Source organism: Tympanuchus pallidicinctus, unplaced genomic scaffold, assembly GCF_026119805.1.
Source record: "Tympanuchus pallidicinctus isolate F22 unplaced genomic scaffold, pur_lepc_1.0 scaffold3, whole genome shotgun sequence".
NCBI classification, from domain to species: domain Eukaryota; kingdom Metazoa; phylum Chordata; class Aves; order Galliformes; family Phasianidae; genus Tympanuchus; species Tympanuchus pallidicinctus.
Genome location: NW_026294747.1, coordinates 5,382,663 through 5,389,010, shown reverse-complemented (window position 1 = coordinate 5,389,010; position 6,348 = coordinate 5,382,663). Strand labels below are relative to the sequence as shown.

At 46.6% G+C, this 6,348-nt stretch overlaps 1 pseudogene; it reads right to left on the bottom strand.

Annotated features, from left to right (window-relative positions):
* Positions 1–4,193: 4,193 nt before the first annotated feature.
* LOC128086721 (olfactory receptor 1052-like) lies at positions 4,194–5,661 on the bottom strand (annotated as a pseudogene).
* Between the last annotated feature and the right edge of the window lie 687 nt (positions 5,662–6,348).

Here is a 6,348-nt window from a genome sequence, read left to right as displayed (position 1 = left end):
TATGGTAAAGGTCAGGGGGTTGGAAAACAACCTGGTCTTACAGTGAATGCATAAATTTGGGAAGTTACAGAATATTACCAGTATGCCCACTTGCCTATAAATACCAAAGTAAAGATCTATTTCAGTAGGGGGATTTTAAGCCCTGAGAAAACCACTGAATTGAGACTCTTAGTGTAATAGGAGGTTTACAGGAAGGCACTTGAACACATAGAATGGGCCCTTAGGAAACGGATGGACACATTTTGGGAAAGTCCCATGATGTTTTCAATGGGAATGAAGTTCAGAATCAGGTCCAAATCCAACATACGAAGGAGCAATTACTAGTCCAGAGAAAGGGACCATTATACATGAAGAGATCGTATGGTGAAATATAATTGTACTAGCTTTGGACAAGAATGGGTTTGGAATGTTACTGAAATGTGGCAAACCACGGGTGTAATTGTAATTGTAGAAATTCAGAATACACTGGAGGTTGTTCAGGAGATTAAATTCAGAGTGAGACTATTATTCTTCCATTGCTTGGGTATTAAGTGATGGAAATTGGATGGATAATTTAAAAATAAATTCACCTAACCATAGATTTACTACTAGAGCCTTAAACCTTTGTCCACTATGGAGAATGAGTCCATCATCTATGAAGTTCTGGGGAAAAAGAATTGGCTTTTTGAAAATGGAATATTACTATGCAATCTTCCATGCCCAGTGAAAGCCTTGCAAATGCTTCAAGTTTTAATAGTTAAAAGCAAGACCAGGACAGTAGGGGAGCACTTTCATAGACACAGTTAACCCTAAAGTGTTTATTAGTCAAAGGTGGGGAATGATGTGGGTATCTTAAATTAGATAAGGAACATTGTTGGAAAGTTTCAAGGAGCCAAGGTGGCCATAAATAAGTACTACAAGGACAGACATCCTCAAGTTGAGGCACAAGTAGAAAACAGTAACTGACCAGAAGAGACTAAGTGTCCTTGAGCCCAAATATGGAGCAAGTGGGGAGTGGGATACCTCCCCACTCGATCCCTGAGGACACTAAAGACCCACGTACAAGCACAGGGGATTCAAATATGATACCTCATACTTAGATAATGAAAATGTAATAGGTAGGTGTAACTTAAGTAATAGGAGGGAATACAGTGAAAACTTCTGATTATAAATAGAAGCAAGTGGAAAGACTTCATGCACTTGCTTGGGAAAGAATCACATCTTGTGCCCTGTACAGCATAGATCAATGTCTCCTTCTAAACTTTAGTCATCCTGAATGTGTTTTGGAAGATTTAAGATCATCAGCAGCAAAATTTGAGGAGTGATCCTGTTCTCCTATTTCTTGTTGCTTGTGAGGAGCGACCAACCTCAACCTCACTACTTTGAAATAGCTGTAGGAGCAATAAGGTCACCCTTGAGCTTGCTTTTCACCCACTGAAGAAACAAGGCCCACTGACTCTGTGTGCAACACGTGGAGAGCTGCTTCAGCCAGAAACTGTGCCATCTCATGAAGTGCTTCCCTGGTTGCCTTTCTGATCATAAAAGATGGCCAAGAAATATTCCAATCAGCAGGGCATCTACAGCCCACCTTCTGCCTTGGGTTGCAGTAGGAACTTGGATTCTGTTGATGAGTTAGGCAATGCCATTCCAAAAACATTCTCCAAACCCCCATTTCTTCCCTTCTGTCAGCCTTGCCAGGGAAATAAACGCTAGGCTTTGTAACAACAGTTTGCTGCAAGAATTAATTTCACCTGGGCTGTAACCTGTGTGCCTTCTTCCCACCCAAGTACTTGGAGCTCGTTTTTGCTGTATGAATACAAACTGCTTTACCTCACTGTTGTAGAATCGTGTGCTTTTTCCTCTGGAAGAAGTCATACGGTACGTGCCACGTGACCAACAAGCTTTGGAAGTTCCAATTCAGCTGACTCAAGCAGTAGGGCAGAAAAGTGTCTTGAATGGGATGAAACGTTGAGTAGGACAACAAAAAGTGGCCCAAGCAGAGCCAGAGCAGAGTGGGAGGGTCCTGCCAAACCCTTGGCCTGGAGTTTGAGATTCAAGCAGAGGGGTGCGGTGTCGGTGCTTTAATCAGGAGAACCTGAACTAGCATCCTGCTCCTGTCAGCCATGCCAAGTGATGCCCTGAGCACTGCACGTAGCAGTACAGGGACCCTCTTTGTCTTTGGGCCAACTCTGACAAAGAAAGTGGCTGCAGAGGAGCTCCTTGCTGTTACCAAGGAAGAAAGTTTCTTGTTAGTCCCCACTAATGAGTCTCGCAGGGCTTGTTAGCAAAGAGCAGTTCAGTTGACTCCAAGGCTCTGAGAAGCTCTCGGGATGAGGACACTTTCTTGGTAAGGCCCAGAAGGGCTTGTTAAGCCGTGACTCCTTGAGGGGTGGTTGGTCTCCAAAGAACACTTTCTGCTCTGAGAAGGGAGCGTCATTGCTTGTGATGGAAACAGCCTGGACCAGCTGGATGACAGGAGCCTGGAGCCCAGGCCTGCCGGAAGAGCTGTCTGTAATCAAGCTAACACGCTTTGGTTGGATCCCACCAATCAGACAACTTGTTCCTGTCTCTTTTTCATCCATGGAACAAATAAAACACCTAAACAAAGTACTTATTTCCAAAACCCTCTTCAGTATGTTGAAAATTGGAGTTGGTTCTGCTCAGGAAAGCATAGGTCAAATGATCAGCACAGCCTTGCTCTCCAAACTCTGCTGGGCAGGGCACTGGAGTTGCAGAGCCACTCTTGGAAGGAGGGAGCTGGGAATGCTCCTCATCTTCTCACCTTTGGACCTTTTCAAGGACACTTCAGGCCTCAGATGTATTGGTGTTCATTGCCTTAGCATAGACGTTCACGTGTATTTTTAGACTGTGAGCCAAACTGAAGCACACTGCGCACATCCTCCACACTTGGCTGGGATTCATAAACATGTATTCTCCCATTTGGAATATGGGATTGGAGAATGTGTGTAGGATTGGGCTCACCTACTTCTTGAAATTGAAAACTTTCTGTCCAAATAAGAGCAAATCAATACACCTCTAACATATGAAGCATTTCAGGATCTGAAGAGCTTACGCTTCTTTGTTGTATCCTTCTGCAGAGGCTGTGAAAAGCAACATATACAAACATAAACAAGAAAAGATAGGTGCTCTTCTTGTAGACATATCTTTCAGGATGTGCAATCACACATTTTCCTCTTTTAAGAAGTATGTTGTCTGTTTTCCAGCCTCCTCAGTTCATCCCCTCATGCTTCATTTCCCAGTTCCTCAGGCTGCAGTTGAAGGGGTTGCAGGGTCATTAACACCATGCAGAGCACACAGACACCAGAACACCTCTCACATGACTCACGTTTATTGGAAGGTATAGAGTGTCTAATCACACCACATGGCCAGTATATTCTACATGGAGTAAAGGGTGCTAAAATTCTTTTCCTGGAGTGGTCCTTTCCCTGACTGTCCTCAGTTTAGATATGTGAAAGATCCAGATCTCTGAAAATGGTGGGTATTGTACTCTGCCCCATCTCTGAGTGCCTGCCTGTGCTCATCTCCCAGCATTGCGTCTTGCCTGGCTTCTCTGGGGAGTCATTTGGTAATCCCAAAGTCCCCAGAACTCACTCTTCCTTTGTGACGGACGTCCTCCTCTTTTGAGCTTTAATAATTAAATCCCCACTTGGAGCAGTGCTGCTAAGTGGGTTCTGGAGTTCTGCATTGGGCAGTCCTCCATGCTGACCTCACAGAGGTACACTCAGAGAAACATGACAAAGAGACACCCCAACAGAACTGACAAGTGTGCGTGAGATGTAGTATAGAGTCAGGTGACAATGAGCTCTTGTCAAATAATGATAACTTCCGACTGAACTTCTCTTAAGCATTCCACATGGCAGTGCTCAGGCTTCCCTGATGTTCCATCCTTGGCATTCTGCTTCTGTCGACCAGAAGAGAAAAACAATCTTTCTAAAGAGTAGTCATATCCCTTCATGTTGGCTGGAATTTGTCAATAAGAGATGAGGGAATAAAGAGATGCTTTTCTTCTTTGATTCCAACCTGCAGCTAGTCACTTCAGCTTTGCCCTGTGACCCTGAAAACAACCAGGACAGCTCTGTTGTGAGTGTCTCTCACCATTGGCTGCATCCCACCTTCTCTAGGACAGACCCCTCAACGCTCCAGCATCTTCCCTTTCCTCCAGGCCCTCTCCATGGAAAGCTGGCCATGCCCAGCTAAAAGCTGCCCCAGTGTCTGTGGCACATGAGCAGTGCCCTCCTTCTCAGCCCACTCAGGGCAGCCCTCACCTCTTTGTTCCTCAGGCTGTAGACAAAGGAGTTGAGCATGGGGGTGACTGCAGTGTAGAAGATGGAAGCCACTTTGTCCAGCTTGATTGACCTCCTGGCTCCAGGCCGCATGTACATGAAGGTGATAGCCCCGTAGAAGAGGAGAGTGACTGAGAGGTGGGAGGTGCAGGTGGCGAAGGCCTTATGCCAGGTCCTGGGGGAGCGGGTCTGCAGCACGACAGCCAGAATGAGGCCATAGGACAGCAGGGTAGCCATGCTGGTAGCCGTGCCCACCACGTAGCTGACAAAGATGAGCATCAGGACATCACTGATGCTGGTGTCAGAGCACGAGAGGACAAAGAGCAGTGGCCATTCATGGTAGAAGTGGTCCAGGTGGTGGGAGGCACAGAAGGAGAGGTGAAGCATGGCTACTGTGTGCACAGTGGAGTTGAAGTCCCCTGCAGCACAGCAGCTGGCCACCAGCCAGGCACAGGCACAATCCCTGGGACATCACCAATGTGTACTGGAATGGATTGCAGGTGACCACGTAGCTGTCATATGCCATGGCGGCCAGGAGGAAGGCTTCTGCTGTGCCAAACATGACGTAGAAGTAAAACTAAGTGAGACAACCCTGTAGGAGATGGTTCTGCTCCCTGTCAGGACACTAAGGAAGAACTTTGGGGTGATGCTGGAGGAGAAGCTGATGTCCAGGAGGGAAAGGTGGCTTAGGAAGAAGTACATGGGGGTGTGCAGCCTGGGTTTGCAGTTGATTAAGAGGATCATTCCCACATTTCCCATTAGATTGCTGAGGTACTTGATGAGGAACACCACAAGGAGCACTTCCTGCAGCTCAGGGTGAACCCCACAAGAGTAACTCTGTCTCCACGGAGTGATTTGTCCATACCATGGTCAGTGGAAGTAACAAGTGATGGAAGGAAAGGAAACTGGCGTGGCTGTGGTGGAAGTCCCTCTTACACGTGGGAAACCTGCACTGGCTGATGCCTTCCCTGAGTCACAAATAAGGACGTTTGCATTATGCTTAGAAGAATGGTTGTAGAGTTGCTCCTACACATAGTAGATATGATATGCAAATAGAAAGGAAGTCTCTTCTGCTCTTCCCTGCTGCCCCTTCCAGCCAAGCAACTCTCAATCCTGACAAAATTTGGACATGATCCTGAGCTTTCAGCATTTCCAAAGACTGTATCTGTACAAAGTCAGCACCATTGGAAATGAATACTATAATGAATGTTTCACTTCTGCCATTTCTGTGCTTTCATGGAAGATATTTATCATGAAATTGAAAGGTTTCCTAGAAGCTAGCTGGAAAACCTGCAGGATGCACAAACAAAACGGAAATCCCTATCTACTAACAATGTGCCTTCACCCACCTCATGCTGTTCAGGACTGCTCCACCCATCCTGAGACACACAGCCACTCCTGTGTCTATATCTGGGCTCCAGCAACGGAGCATCTCTCTGCTTGTTCTCAGGGCACCCAAAGTGATGCCTTGCTGGTGGAGCTCCAGGTTTTATTCTCCTCCAGTGGATATGTGCAATTGCTCATACACCTCTTATTGGGGCTGACATCACCTTTCTCAGCTCCTCACTGATGATACTCCTCCTGGGCATTAGAGATCTTTCTATCTTTCTCCTTGCAGTTTCAAGGCACTTGGAAGTGCCTGACTGATGCAGCTTCCACTGCTTTGGGCACAGCTTTGAGTGGGAAGCAGCTAATTGATAAGTCAGACATATATGCTTTGGGTTCTCCTCGGGTTTCAGAAGCCATGTTGAATGTTGAGAAGTGAAGTGCAGTGAAACAAAAGCAGGAGAAACAAGAGGCATGTTGAGGTGGCACCTTCTCTCCTAGCTCCTCTGCCTTTCCCTTTGGTTCTGCTCTTTGCTGTCCAAGATGGCATCCCACATGGGCAGATGGGAATCACCTGAACCTCCACAAGGGACAATGCCAGGCCCTGGCCGCTACAGGGGACTTTCCTGACTCCAGGGCAGGCTGTAGAGCAGCTTGTCAGAGAAGGAAATGAGGACAGTGGTGAGCACCCATCTGAAGATGAGCATCACCATGTCCTTGTGGCCAAGATGAGACTTTC